Raw genomic sequence first — 16806 nt, forward strand, 5'->3', positions numbered from 1 at the left:
CAGTCAGAACTCAATTTTTAACCACAGCCTACTAGCTGTTTGAGCTATCAAACACAGGAAATTATAATACCAACAGAAGTTGACAACATCAGAAAGCAAAGAGTGTTTTATACAAAGTTAGAAGGTTCAGAAGCAACAGGAAAGAACAGGGATATCGTGTTCAAAGACTAGAGTAAAAGGCCAAGAAGTTGGAGAATCCAATAGCAAAGACCAGGCAGTAGCTGAATAACTGATGAAGATTTCAACTCCAACTGAAGACAAGGCTATGGGAGCTCAGCGTGACACTGCAGAGCTTTTCTTCAATTGATTAGCCATAAGAAGTGATTTAAGGAGTTTGAAATCACGCTGGCAAATCATTTTATGAAATATATAATTTGCTCACAAACAATTTAGAAGTGCAGACTGGGGGAGACAAATACTTTGCTGCAACATATTCAGTCACTCTGGACGACAAAAAACATGCAACTCTATCTCAAGATGCAACCGAGTGCTGGAGCCCCTTCATGCCATGTAGAGAGCCTGCTCTCTGCAACAAAGGCAGCCCTTTTACTCACTCCAGAGGATCCTGCTGCACCTTTAGGACAGCTGGCAACAAGCAAGTGAAAAACAGATTGAGAAAGAGAAGAAAGTACATTAGAAATGCGTTGTATAGCCAGCAGAGATCAGTTAATCTATGTCTGCAGTACATCATTACATCAGGACTCTGTTCCCACTGAAAATAACAGCAAATCACTCAAATTTCCTTATCAAGACCTAAATTCATGAAAAACAGATAACTGCAATGAAAGCCACAAGATTCAGAACAATTTTAGTCAGATTTTACATGCAGATCCGTTACTATAACCACAAAGTGCTGGCCACAAACAGAACTAACTGGAATCTTTCACAGCTGGCGCGGAGCAGACATGTTCCCCTTTGGCTCATCTCTCACCTAGCTCTGAATGTGGAAATAAACTTCTCCTTCAGCCAAGGGCCAGTATTACATCCCACCTGCGACAGAAAGCCCAGGCAGGGAGCACAGTGGGAGAGGCAAAGATCAGCCACAGATATAGTTACCCAGTTAAACACAAGAAGAGTTTATCCATGTAGTGTAAGTTGCAAGGCACTTACAGAGACCTTTCAGGACCCAGGATTTTGGCACTGTCAAACACTGCAGCTGCAGTCTCCAGCCAAGAGCCAGATTGCTGTTAAATTAGCGTTAGGGTGGGGGGAAGGCATGTAGAGGCCTGGCACTTTAATCTCCATCTTTGCAACCAGAACACCTGATCCACAGAAGATTATAAGAAAAAGGTCCTCCAAATCAGATGCTGATATACAGTCAAACTGTTGCTTGTACAGGCAGACTTAGTGCTTTATTTTGCTCTCCTTTACAGGTAGGAGAACAAATACAAGCAGTGGGGAGGAATGTTACTGCTTATTTACTCACACGTTTTAATGAAGAACCTGCCTGCACAGTATTGACGTAAGGAAAGTATTGTGATTTCCCTTGAGCTTCTTATAATATCAAAAGAAGGCTCAAGGCATGGAATTAAGAGGTTCCTTGTAGTATCTACAGAAGGAACTGTGTTTTAAACACAAAAATCTTAAGGCTGCCTTCATTGAACATCCCTGCTATAGCGGACATTCATCTTTTAATAGGCTTATTTATGCAACAATGAATCAAGTGTTCATTACTATGATTCTGGGGTACATTAATGGTAATATTAATATTAGCATCCTCAGATATATCTTGATTACTGCTTTGATCAAATGCTGTGCAGCTGCTAACAGACCCCCTTTGAGGAACTGAGAATTTGTAATACAGGAATGTCATGGATCCTGGTAGCGACTCTGCTCCTTGGCAGAATTAAAAGCAGAATCCCAAAGATACGTGAAGGTTTTGAAGTCCACTGTACATTAGAACATTAATGGCACAACTGTATGACAGCCTACAACATTTGCCTTATGTTGTGTGCTCTGAAGTCCAGCATCTTAGACAGCTGTGACTGTGACCATGTCAATTTTGTTTCTTAAGCAATTGCATTCTAGGTTTCTAGGATGAGTACATAAGACTATTAAATAGGAAAGCATGCATGTTTAGAAGCCACTCACAAGCTACAATGAGGCCAAAGGACAAAACAAAAAACAAAACAAAACAAAGGAGGTTGCTGCAGAAAAAAAAATATCAACAAATGATGGGAGAAAAAAACAAATTTAGGAATCTGCCAACTATCACTTCCCAGTCACTTTTACCTTCATTTCCCTTCTTTCACCCTCTTTTCTCTTATTATTATTATCATTTCTCTGGCTCAGTTCCATCATAAGCCTGTTCTGAAACTCCTGATTTGCAAAAGTCACACTTTGCTTGAACTTTCCTCTGAACTACCATCCAATTTCCCCTTGTACAATTCCAGATTCAGGTTTGCCCCCCTCTTGTACAACTTCTGTCCTTTCTGAATCTAAAGCTTTCATCCAGGAATTTAAGGGAACTGATCTGATTTAATGCAACTTCCTTCTCTCCATTTTAGCTTATCTCCCTCTCTCTCCTTTTTATTTTTATCCAGTTCAAAACACAGTTACATTGCTTTGCATTAATTCCATAGCTACATCCTCAGTGTGAAGTCCTCTGACTGCATCATCCCATTCATGTATCTTTCCTTTTCTAGATGTGGCTGCTTGTCCTTCAGTCATCATTCTTGAATGTTTTAACCTCCTCCGAAAAGCATCCTTCTTAAACTAATGCACAAGGTCAATACCTTCTGCTTTAAATCTCTGTTTAAGAACGTTTTTTCTAACTTTGACACATAGCTGTCCAAAGACTACTAGCAATGGATAGAAGAAGACATGGAGGCAGTCAATGTATATTTAATCATAAAACACAATTATATAGATGAAAACTGCATGGATTGCAAGTGTGCTTTTGTTCCCCTACCCTTTATATGTCACTGATGTTAGGCTGTTAACTCTTCAGGGCAGAAATGGTTGTCTCTTCATCTGGTGAATAGAATTCAACACACTATACCTTCATGTAACTTTTACCAACCACCCAAAAGCAGCCATAAAACTTAATTCTTTTAGTCCATAGCCTTGATAAGTATTTGGGCAGAATAAGAGTTTTTAAATGGAATGCTAGACTTCAACAGTCAGGGTATGAATTTACTCAACTGCAGCAATTAACACTATTACAGCAAAAATACTTTCCTAAATGCAGCTTCTCCAAGCCTTGTTTAAGCAAGCACAGCCATGCTGCTGTCCATTACTGTCAAGCCAACTCAGACACTCTGGGCGAGAAATGCAGTATCCTGCAATTACGATGTAACCATGCCCTCTGCGAGGAACACAGAAAATTGGTACTGCTCCACTCATTTTGGCCTGCTTTCACTCGGTAATTTTCTTCCTTCAAATCACTGCCAATTATTGCATCCTTCAGTGGGGTAATAACCATCACATACCACAGGAGAGGCTGTGAATATTTTAAGTAGTGGAGGAAAACTTCTTGATCAAGAAAAAAAGTTGTAGTTGCATGCAGAGCTTTAGTTATTTTAGTTCAGTTTAGTGTGGAAACTATTGTGAAATAAATGCACTTAATGCTTTTTAACCCACTAGTACTACTTTTTGTCTAGTGGGGGTAATGTTAATACTGAATAATAACTAAACATGGATGAATTGAGAAGTTAAGAGCATCAGATCTGGTGAACAAAAAGTTTGAAACATTCAGAAAAACAAAACCCATTAATTAACGGTTTATTCTGTAAGGCCAGTATCTGAATCCTGATACTAGATCCAAAAGCAACCATAGCTACTTTGCAGCAGACATGTCATACAACATTTAATTTGTGAATCTCTCCGGGTCTTCAGATGATCCTGGAATGCTAAGAGGTTTGTTGGGTTGTTTGGTTGGTTGGTTTTTAAACACAGCAGACATTTTGGAATGTAAAAAAAAAAAAAGCTTATTTTATTTTACTATAAATATAGCCTTCACATAAATTTTTTTACATAGGAAAAGAATAAGTTCTATCTACAGGTAATTAATATGCTATGATGAGAATCTGTATTACTTAACCATACAAAAAGAATACAAACTGTCAGTGCTTGTATTTTAAAGATTACATAAAAGAAGTTGGGAGACAATTTTTCATTTATTTTGTTTCTTAAACTGACAGCAGTCAGTTTTTTGGAAAAGGAGGCCTGCAACTATCTTGGATTTTAGCAGTTACCTCAAGTGCATAATTTTTCTAGCTCTGTGTTTATAACAGCATACGCTCAACATTTTTTTCCCCTTTAGATGTAGCACTTGCCGTCACTTCGCACACCATCTCAAACATGATGATTAGCGATCAGGACTAAAATCACCATGTCTTAACATAAATTAAGCTAGTTATTTGTTAAAAACCTATAGAGATTGGTCTTTGTATAACAGAAATCTGAAAACATACCCTAGCTTGGGTACTAACATGTAAATTGAAGCTCACACTTTATATTTCAAACACCTCCCTTTCAATTTCCATTTTTAAAAGATGTCCAAGCCCCCAGAATACAAGATCAAATTGCACAGAGGCCAGCCAGAAACTGAAATTAAGCTGCAATATTTCAAGCCCAGCTGTCGCAAAGGCATTGCAACGGCCACGTTGTGGCTTTTAAGCCCCACGGAGGGTCTCGTACCGGGAGCCCCGCTCGCCCAGGGCACCCGGGAGGACGGCGCGGGGACTAACGGGCTCGGGACCATTTTACCCGATTTGCGAGCTGCGGCAGCAAGGTCAGTGTTTCCAAGGGACCTTCGGGAAAACGCGCCGCGCGTCTCACTGAGCAGCGTTTTCATGGAAATGTCATTCTTCACCGATAAAAACGCGCTGGGGGGAGGAAGGGGAGAGGAGCCTTGGAAGCAGCGCGGCGATGCACAGCCGCCGCCGCTGCTACATTTGGGGAGGGGGCTGGCCGCGGCCGCAGCCGGGACCCGGCGGTGCGGGAACGCGGCGGTGCGGGAACCCGGCGCGCGCTCGCCCGCGCCGCCGCCCAGGGCGAGCAGGCCGCGGCGGCAGGTGGCCGCGGGGCCGCCGCGCCGGGGGGAGCCGCGCCCGCGCCGGTGGGGGGGGAGCCGCCGCCGCCGCACGCCTACCTGGCTCCGCGCCGCGCCGCTCCGCACCCGCGTGCTCAGCGCCGGGCGCCGCGCCCCGCCGCCGCCCTCGCCGGAGACCAGCCGCAGCGGCCTGATGCTCTCTCGCTCCGCGAAGCGGCTCTCGCCCCGCCGCCCCGCCGCCGCCGGCCCTGCGCGGGGGAGAGGCACCCGTCACCTGGCTGCGGCCCCGGCCCCGGCCCCGGCCCGGCCCGCCGCCCCCGGCGCGGCTCCGGCTCCGCGGGGGCCGCCGGCAGCGCGCCGCCGCCCGCCGCCGCCTCACCTGGGGGCCGGGCGGGCGCCGGCGGGGCGGCGGCCAAGGCGCAGAGCGCCAGGCAGAGCAGGCAGGCGGCGGCCCGCATGGCGCTGCCCCGCCGCAGCCGAGCCGGGGCGGCGCTGCGCGGCGGCCCCGCTCCCTCCCGCCGCCTCAGTGCCGCATGGTGCCGCCCCGGCTCCCGCCGGCGCCGGGGCTGCGCGGGGCGGGGGGGGGGCTGCCGCGGCGCGGGCGGGCGGGGCGGGCGCGCAGGCTCCGCCCGGAGGGGCGGCGAGGGCCCCGCGGAGCGCGGCCGCGCGGAGCGACGCGCTGGGAAATGTAGTTGGTGGCGGCGAGGGACCCGCGCTGGAGCCGGGGGAAAGCCCGGGCAGCGGAGCGCGGCGGGGCGCAGGGGCTGCCCCGCTGCCCGCCCTGGAGGAAGCCCGAGCTGCGGCCGGCCACAGCGACCTGGCCCCTGGCACGCCCGCGAGGCTGGGGGCCTCTGCTGTAGGGATGCCCCGTGCTTCCCCTCCCTCCTTGCTCACGCTGTCCCCCCGCCTCTGATCAGCTTCTGCCTCCAGGGCATGACTCCGCCCTGGATGGTGCCTTTTCAGAGTAACCCCCCCTTTCCTTCCCTGTGATCCTTCCCTTTCCTAAGCTCTCACGTCTCCTCCAAGCTAACGCTGAAAGAGAATTAAAGGTTTACAGCACAGAACCACACCTTTCAAGTTACAATGTACCCTTCAGGACAAGACAGGAGGCAACGGTGTGCAGGAGTCCCCACGGTGCCCTTTCTCCAAAACTCCCGGCTCATTTTCCCCAGCCGAAGCAGCATTGCATGTGCAACTCGCATTCTGCACTCCCACCTACCGGGAACCGAAGGGCAACATTGCTGCGTATTATCACTCGTTATGTTAGCTGTCGTAACTGTGTTTCTTTTTGAAAAGGGAACAAGATTAGAAACTGTCTAAGGCTGCTCTTCCATCATGTTTTCCAACTTGACGAAAGTCTAGCTATAGGGAACAGTTAAGATGACACACAGTTATTAAGGTGAGTCAGGGGAGGAGGAGGAATGTCAGAGCAGCACAGTGGCAGATGCAGCTCATTACTGACCAGTGCAACATAATACGTCATCAAACTATGCACGGAAAGGTTGTACATGAGCTGCAAGCACTTGAAAAAAGAAGAGGTGGAATCCCACTGAACAGTATAGTGAGAACTGCTGCTCATTGTACTCTAGAAAACAGAAAAAGAACAAAAAAATTACCTTCATCTTTATAACTAAAATCATTACGCAGATCAATATTAAATGCAATCTGGCAATGTTTAGGACATCTGACACCTCCATTTTTGCTCTTAGGAGCATTTCAGCCTGCCAGGCTTCCTTCCTTGGGTCTCCTCCTGCAGAGCACACAGGGAGACACAATGGAGAACCTGAAGAGCCACTTTCTGCCTTCTGACCAGGGAATCACCCTTCAGACAAGGTCGAGGCTGCTGACCTGAATTTTTTTTTTAGGTTTTATCTCACTGGATAATCTTATTAAGGCAAGCAATTAGAGGGTAGATGAAGGAAATGCAGTTTCCCAAAGTTTATTTTCACAAAATAAATAACACCTCTGGGAGGCAGCAGACTAAATCATGATATGACAAGCTGAAAATTCCCATCATGAAGATTGTCCAGCAAAACAGGCATTTCAAAGGCACAGCAATGCACCCGGACATGATATATCAATTTTGAGGAGAAAGCAGCTAACAAGTTTTGCCCTGTCCTGCTTACACAGCTCCAGTTATACACTACAGGCAAGACTGAATATTACCTGAAAATAGCCATGAAATACTTGAGTAGTTGCTCACACAGCACACAATAAGGTTATGAAACTCTGCAGCAAGGTACCAAAAGGACCAAGGGTAGGGTGGGTAAAGAAAATGGAAAAGTACTATTTATAGAGAGAAATTTCATTGCTATAAGGTCATGTTTCAATCTTTTTTCAAAGGTCATAAATACTTCAATTTGTGGCTGTAGCCAACCTCTAAATTTACTGCAGTTAGACAAAAATTGTCCCTGTGAACACACTATTTCACAGCTTCTTGTGTCGTAGTTCTGTGAGAATATGGTATGGGGTATATATTACACCAGCTAGGCAGTAGACATATAGATATGCAGTAAAATACACAATACAGTTATACACTAGATAGTTTCCTGGACTGGTATGTCATAGTTCTCATTTTTCACTTGCCATTACCAGCCAAAACATGGTTGCTTTAAACTAATGACTATAAATGCAGAGTTCTAGCCAGTCTGTGGGCTACGGGGATATTATGATATATAAATGACAAAGACATAAATTCATAAATACAACACTTTTTTAGTAGGGCCACTCTATTCTGGTCAAACCCTTAACCAATTTTAAGAATAATTCTTAGAACTGTTTTTAGAAATACAACCAATCGATACAAAGATAAATGCATTTAAAAGTGTGTATGCTAGAAGTGTATATAATCAGCCAAAGCAGATCTGAAAAAGGGGTTTTATGCCCCTCTCCTTGCAAACCTCTCTCATGTACATCCGTATACCATTTTGGCCAGAAAAACACTCCTATGAAAAATACTGAAGATTAATTCAAAAGTATATGCTTAAGTAAATTGCAGAAATTTTCTAAATCACATTCTGTTGAGGGAAGGCTGATCTGCATGTATGAAGTCCTCATTTTTCTGTATGCAAGTGATCAAAAGTAGATGATTTGACAGGTTTAATCCTTCAGAGAAATAATATTTTCATTTATTTATTTATTTATTTATTTATTTTAAACCATTTACTTCCAGGTTCATTTGCGAAATCAGCCAGAAAACTTTTATATTCACTTCCCTTTCTTACTTCACTGGAAGCTCCTTAAAATTTTTCAGAAGGATGTTGGAGGCAGTCCGCCTCTGAGCATTGAACTCTCACATCTGGATGCACATAGTCTTCACACAAAGGCCAATTTTTTGAGTTTCACTTTCTTGCCACTTTCCATCAAATTTTATTACACTGGGTATTCATGCAATTTTTTTTAAAGGAGCAATAACAACTTTACAACTCACCCTGTGTTGTAACATGTCTTCACAATTCGCCAAACATATAGAATATGTTCATTATGACTATTTAAATCACAACTGCAGAAAAATGAAGCCTGAAAAACATGTGCCAATATTGTAGAAGATCAAGAGATAGCAAGTTAAAAAAAAAAGTGATTTATAAGCAGATATTCAGCTTTTGATTTACTGAAGATATTCCAAAAAATATTTTTGAACCATAATTAAAGTTGTATTTAGCATCTGTTAAATTTAACATCTAAGCTTTGCTTCCTTTTTTCCCAACAGAAGATAAGAAGGCTACATTGACAAAACAGCAGGAGAAGGAAAATCTAACATCTCTTCTCCCCCAGGCCCAACATTCTAATATATTCTCTAATAGATTTGAATAGAGATAACCTAATTACCTACAGGTAATGTTGTGGCATTCAGTTTAATAGTGTTGCACTGAACATCAAGTGTCGGCTCTAAAATTCAAACACAATTAGGAACCAACTGGTGCAATATTAACATAGCAATGTCTCTGGGAGCAATAAATGTGTGCACTCAAGAAACTTGAATATGCACACCTACTCCCAGTGAAGTTGCTGGCAAAATTCTGAAAAGCAGGAAGTCAAAAAAGATTGATTATCTTTGGCTAATAAAATAAACCGCAGATGGTTTTTAAAATAAGTCAGTCATGAAATATGATACCAAGTAACTGGACCATGCAACAAATAGCCAAAGCAGTATTTCCAAGAGGATTTTCAAAAGTGACATTGTGCTTCTAAATTACTTGGGCGTTCTTGAAAATTTCACCACAGCTGTATGAGTAAGTAATGATAAGAAATGGCAATTTTGCAACCATGACTTAGAGTTCTAAGTTGTCTTAAACTCTTAAGATATTAGCCTACTTTAAACTGCTGATAGACTAACACATTTTTAAATACTAAAATACCTGCAGAAATTGTTTTGTATTTTTAGAGTCTTGATACAAGAATCTAAATTTTCTGCTTCTAGGATATTATGGAGCATTGTATACGTGCAGACATGATGGAATAACACTGAATCCAATTACAGAACATTATAGCCAATTAATACTATGAAAAGAATATCACTCCTTACCCCACACAACTTTTTTCTTCTGAAATATAGATTGTAATTGAAATCTAGGACACATTTTAACAAATACATTCTCAGTGGTCAATATTCAATCAGGGATTTATTTTTTAAGTTATAAAAACACACTGAGGCTGTTTCCTGATAAAAGTCAGCTGTATGATTATTTTGTAATTGTCTCTATTCATTTGGATAGCTATTATTGTAAGGATACTGCTGTGTATGTTTCTATGTGGAACAAACATTTACATTCTGAATATGTGATATTTAAACTTCTGGTGCTATTATGTCATTAACGGTCACAAGTATAACTATATACTCAAATGCATTATTGATTGTAATTGGACATCTACAACAGGGAAGTGTAGCAGTTCTTTTTTGACTAACACATTGAAACGTTTGATTTTGGTGGTTATTTGTTCAGGACATGGATATTACCTCAAAAGAGGAAGCGTATGCAATTTGTTCTATACAAAAGTATAGAACAAATCTCAAAAAGGTTCCATTTTGAAGTTAAATTGATGGTACAGCCTGATCTGGAACACTACATTGGCCATTCTCAAAGGGAATATTGCAAGGTTCAGTGAAAGACAGTGACAGAAACAGAAAGATCAGGACTGTTCAGAAAGATGATGAACAGACAGGAATACAATAAAAGTATATATAGATGGTATAGAGAAAGTAAGCTGGTGCTTTCTATTCTCCTTGCAGCACAGTGCATGAATCAAAGGACAGTCAATTAAATTAAAAAGCAGCAAATTCAAAGCTGATAAGAAATATGCTTCCATACAACAAGTAATTAGACCATTGAAGTCTTTACTCGGACTGTTGATGATGCCAAGAATTTTGGGAGATTTCAAGAAGGGTAAGACATTCTTATGGACTAAAAGAACATCCAGTTTTAGATAAAAGGGTTATGCTTTAAGCTTTACCCAGTTTTTCATTCTAAGGTTACAAACCTGACTTTTGCAGGGGAGGGGGAATTATCCCACATATAGTTATTTGCAAAGGATTCTTTTGCACTTCTTGTGACATGATTATTACAGAACTGCTGCTGGCCACTGCTGGAAGTAGGAGATTAGCCTGGGTGAACTACAACTATGATTTAGCATTAGTAATTTCGCTGAAATTCTAGTGGTATAAAGCAAGCTAAGTTTTTTCTTTATCACATAAAGAAAGGTTTCAATTTATGTATTTTTTTTCCAAAAGAACATTTATTCAAGCGGCTGGAAGGCAGGCTGCCAGTAAAGTAAAAATTGTTCAAAAATCTCATGTATGTTTTACAACACACAACACATACATTCACTTAGGAGTTTCCTGCTTAGATCTTCTGAGGTACCCCCTAGAGTTATGTCAGGAAAGTTAATAGTGAAAGTTATCCTCAGAGACCAGCTAAATAGCTCCTCAGCTAAACAAACTGGAATGCAGGGTAAGATTCAGAAGTCTTTCTCTGACCAGCAGACTCCTTCCATTCCCAAGAGCCGTGCACCTGCTGAGGCCCGATTTTCCTGCCCACAGATGTTGTACCTGCAAGATGGAAGCCCCATGGCCTCTGCTGGTGCAGTGCCTGGACCCAAGATGGGGGAGACCCTTGTTCAAAATCCTACTCCGCCTGGTGGCTTGAACTTCGGAAGTGATTACCATCGTTTGGCAGCTGACTTCCCTGAAGTAACTTCCAGTCTTTTACTGCTGGAGTTCCATGTTGCAAAACTGTTCTGAGGGTCAAAGAAAGACTGTTTTTTTATAGCCCAACTGCCTACATACTCAAAGAACACTAGAGACACTGAATTTTGAAGTGAGACTCCCCCAACTCCAAAATAAAAAAGATTGGCGCAGGTTTGATAGCCATGTGAATCTAAGGCTGCTTTATCTCAAACGACATTAGAATCCACCTACCTGCTTTGCTTCCCACATCTTTTTATGGTGCTACATCTGGAATGCTCATTTTGGATAACTATATTCTCTAATGTGAATACACTGTTGAATAGCAGAAGCCCAACTGTAACATTTACAGAATGCACGGTAAAAATATCTATCTCGTGTCACCTTGACAATGTTAATCTGGTTAGTAAAATCAGTTCATACTTGCCTTCACTCTGCTACAGGTATCAGTGGTGATATTACCACTGGTTGGTATTACCTGTGGTATTTACCCTTAACATATACTTACATTTGATAACGAAACAATCTCCTTATATGGTCTAGGGAACTAGTTAGGTAAAGAAATACATTTTGTCATTCAATGTGTAGTCTGCCTAAATATAGATACTACATACACAAACTGTACAATTGCTCTGGATAAACTGGCTGCTAGAATTTCTTCTCATTTGTCTTCAAGGGTTGTGATTAGAAGCATATAGAAGTTAGAGCTAAATTTAGGTGCTAGTAAGTATTTGAAAGAAAACAACTGGTTTGTCAGATTTTCATGAGATTATCCCTCTCCTCTTTTTCTACTGTATTTAAAGGGGACTCTAGTTGCAAGTAAATATCCAAACTATTTGGTCACCCAAGAATCACATAAAAGCTTGCTAACATTTGTTTCTAGTTTTATTTTACAGTTTGTGATTTCACTATTTTCACATATTTCTTAATGTGATCCAACTGTATGTCTTAAAAATCTCAGATACAAAGCATCTATAGAGTAAGATTACTTTAAGAAAGTTATTTCCAGCCTCAGATAGAACCCCATTTAAGGCCAAGATAAGACTATGACCATGATGCTACTGTGCTGATATCACCTGGCAATGTGATCAAAAAGCCCATCATGGGACACCTTTATCAACCTTTGGTGCATATCAGCAACAGCCCAGAGGACACATGGACCACATTTCATGGTGATTCTCCAACTGGGGAGCTTAAAGGGGGTTCTTATTTTCAGTCAGTGCCCACATACCTTACTGTGACTACATCAGTTAGAAGAGCTACCATTTTTTCATCATTCTTGCCTTCGTAGACCACCACAGATTTGTGGATACGAACACTGGTTACATTAGCTGAGTGCTTCCAAGCAGAGGCTCTTCAGATTAAGGAACGAAGGGACCCCATTCGCCCCCCAGAGGTATCTAAGGAGTCACATGCCTTGAAGTCATGTAGGCCAGGAGGCAACACAAGAAAATGCTCATGAGAATGGATAATTTAAGTGGACTGTTTTCTTACAGGGTTGAGGTGGAACATAGATTTCATCACCTCCTGCACATTGGTGACCTCTGAAGGTCAGAACAGGCATCAACATGCTCAGTACTACTCAGATTGTAACAAACTCCACACCAAGACAGAGAAACTATTCCGTTCAATTTGGTCTCAGCAGGGCTGTGCCATTTCTTGTATCACCAGTCTGAAACACCATCTGCCAACAACCCTGGACCCCAGTAGGGAGAACAAGCACATGACACTACCTTTGCTATTATTAGCTCAGAGTGGAAGGCCTGCTTTTCGGTTGCCTAGCTGTTGCTTTGTTGCAAGTGTTCTACAGTTGAATATTGAGGAAGAGATATTACTGCTTACAGATCCCACTACTTCCTTTGTCTGCAGCAGAAGCATAGTAACAAAGATGGGATGGTTGATAGTCCCTTACCTGTAAAAGAATGTCCTCCAAGCATGGCCTTTTTTCGCAAATTCTACTGCTCTGTAGCCAAAGGTCTCATAGCATGGCCTAAGAATGGAAAGAGGAGGAACATGGGGATGATGTCCTTAGCCTGCTGAATGGCTTCTCAGCCAAGCTGTTGATTTCAGTTTCAGAGGATAGCCTGTCAGTCCTGGCTTTCATCATTTCCATTTAGCTGTAAACCCAGTGTTGTGGGCCACAAATGGCATCATATATCTTTCTGACAAATATTTTGTTCCAGTTATAAAGGTGTGGACATGTTTTGGCACACTGCTCTTGAAAATCAGTTGTGTCCGAAGTTTAGCTGATGTTAGATGGTCTTCATCTTCCTGAAGATGAAGTAGGACAGTTCTGGATTCCTGCCATAGCCAAGAGCAGTAAGATCCTTTGCCAACTGTTATGGCAGCAGGAAACTCCACTCCTGGTGTAACATGTAAGAACAGTACTGAGGGAGAAAGCATGGCTATTTTGAGCAGAAAGAAAAACAAAAAGAAAACCAATAAAACCCAGGAATAACTTGGACCAGTACAGGATGTTGCTGAATTCTTTTCAAACACGAGGCTTTCTTCGGGCTCACCTGCGTGTATGAAACACTGAGAAATTACTACAGAACTTCCTTATGTTTGTGTGGCTTGAGTCATGAATCCGCACTAGCGCCCTATATCCATATGAGTATCCATCCACAGATATCCATGTGTGCATACACATGCACACACTCTCTCTGTATATACATAGACACACACAGGTCCTTGGGAACTCTATCCTCTCACCCACACTACAGACTTATCTGAAGGGAAACAATACTTCTGTTCCAGATAAATACATACTGTGGAGCAAAATAATATGCAGTGGTTGGGCATCCACAGCAAAAAAAGATATGAAACCAAAGTGCTAGTGTAGATGTACCAAAGTCACCACAGCACCTCCTTTCTAATACTTTAAAAATCAGCTTTCAACATCTGTATTTCTTTTAAATTTGGTTCTCATTCCTATTTTTGTATTATGTAACTACAGCTTCCATTTTAAAAGACTTTACTGAATGATTTTGCTCTCTCCTATAGTACATGAAGCACAAAGTGGGTGTGAACAGACAGTGAGTTACACTCATCCTTACACTAAGTTACCAAACTAGCCTACTGGCTTTTAGTAATGATACATGTGCGTTCACACATATGCCTTCTATTTTAATACTGGAAAGTTACGCTAAAAAATTTCATACCCGCAGATATATGCTTGCCTCACCTATAAAAAAGAAATGGCAACGGTCATTAGGCCACAGGATAATCACATAACTAAGAGTACTTTTACAATGTAAAAGTCATGGGGTGGTTTTTTGTTTTTTTTTTTTGAATCAGACTTTAAAATGAAGTAGTGTCTTACACGAATGTTAAAGCTTATAGCTTTTGTAACAGTAAGATTTAGATGCTTCATTAAAATTGATTCTCACACTCCACACACAGGTATATATACACTGAAAGGAGCTATAGGAATATAGTTCCAAGTTTCACTAATCACCACAAAAAGGAAGTCACAATTAGTATAGTAACAACTGTTTCTATAACAGAGTATTTTCTAAACAGAGTATTAAAACTACCTAAATGAGCTTCTCAAATTCACAGAAAGACAGACTATCCAAGGATGAAGTGGCCTCAGATGAAAGCTGCAGAACTATGAAGAGAGTTCAAACTGTTATGTATAACTATCACAAAGACGTACTTACAGATCAAGTGCACTTCTAGTGCTAAACCTTTAGTCCAATGACTTAAGAGATTTGTGACTGTGTTTATCTGTTTTCTCTCAGAATTCCTGCCACACATTTTGAAGATACTCATTTCTCTTCAGACTTGAGAGGAAATCAGAAAGATGGACAAACATTCTAGTAACCAGTTTTCCATATTTAATTATTTTTTCAAATAGTAAAATAATTCCTTTTAAATTTTTGGAAAAACAATTTTTAAAAAACAAGCCTGTAAGATAAATGCATGAAAATTATGCACAATACAGTGAATAGATCTGCCTCAGAAATAAAGTTGATGGCATCACAAGCCACAGTAAGCCTATCTGAATACACTACAAAGGGGGATTTTAATATGACTATGGTTATCTACATGCAAAATCCGCATCACAACAGTGCTTTTTGGAACCAGTAAACTTGACTGTTATATCTTGTTCTGCATTACGATGAATATTCTTCATATCATTTTAATAACAAACCTCTGAATTTTTTTCCCCATAAGATTCCAAAGCCAGATTCTAATTAATGTTTAAATTGCCTTTGTATACAGTGCCCATTGAGCTACCGTGTTACAATATTGTATCTAATCATATAACATGCAAAACATGTTATAAATAATCGGAGATGTGACAAGTAGCTAATAGTGACTAGTTTTCACCTTAGCATTCTACTAATGTAATAAACTTTATGTATACAACAATGCATACATATTCCAGACAGATGGAGGCCATCAAATTAGACTAATAAGAGTGAGGCAGGGGTGCTTACATCCAGATTGTCGCAGTGTGTGTTAGGGAAAGATGCACGTTTTACTACTTAGACTTGGCTTGAGTACTGAACCTAAGCTAAACAGACATCCTCAACAGAAGACAAATGGACAAACACTTGTTCCTAAAATACACTGCCTTCGCTGAATCAGAGAGCAATCTTTCCATCATGAAAAAAATATCACTGGAAATGAAGAACAAAGTAATTATCTCAGTGTTTTACTTTAAAATTCCATTCCTAGAATACTATGTAGTGGTCAAATATGTACAGGCAAAATATATATGGAGACACACACATTCAAGATCAACTCCTTTTTAAAATGTTGACTTTGCTCATTTCTCTCATGGCTTCCTTTTTAATTTTCTTGTGAACCACAGATCAGAAGCAACTATAAATCAAGCCAGAACTGACCAGTAAGCTTGTGAGACCAAAAGTAATTCTTACCAGTCCCTACAGGCAATTACACTACCAGTGGAATGAGGAACACCACCTTCCTGGTGATGGCAATGCCCTGGCAACTTGCAGACAAGCAGATGGTCAAGCTTCCAATTCATATGCTGTTTAAAGGAAAGCAATTTTGTTATCCTCCTTACTCCTCTCTGCGCACCAAGAAGCTTTATCTTCCCCTCTTAGTCAGCAGACATGCTCTACCTAAAGACAATAGTACACAACTACTGAAAGCACTTTAACCGTAAGAACAATGACAAAACATCTGAGAACATTAAACAGCAGAGGGGGTGAGGGGTCGGCATAAAAATGCAGACAAGTAATTTATGCAAAATGTAACTAGAGTAGTTTCTGCTGGTTTAGATCCCCCACATAACGTTACAGCGCTCGTATTTATTAAGAAAGCTTTGCAGTTAACCCACTGTACTTCAGTATTCATGCCCTGCACTGATTTACAGATACAGAAAGCCCAAAGGGGATCAACTCGAATGAAGATTCAAAGAATAAAAAAGAGTCTTCCCAGTTCTCACTTGCGTACTTTCACTCTCCCTCCAAGCAAGCTAGGCAGACAGGCCAGCTGTTCCGAAAGAAAAATCAAACCAAGAACCTGAGTCAATCAGAAACCACTTGGGTGTTTTTGTTGTTGCCTTTTTTAAAACAAAAAAATTAAACCACACATCGACTGGTTTCCCATTGGCTGAAATACACAACACAGCTACATTTAGTCTAAAAATCAA

This window comes from Apteryx mantelli, chromosome 2 (genome assembly GCF_036417845.1).
Source record: "Apteryx mantelli isolate bAptMan1 chromosome 2, bAptMan1.hap1, whole genome shotgun sequence".
NCBI lineage: Eukaryota > Metazoa > Chordata > Aves > Apterygiformes > Apterygidae > Apteryx > Apteryx mantelli.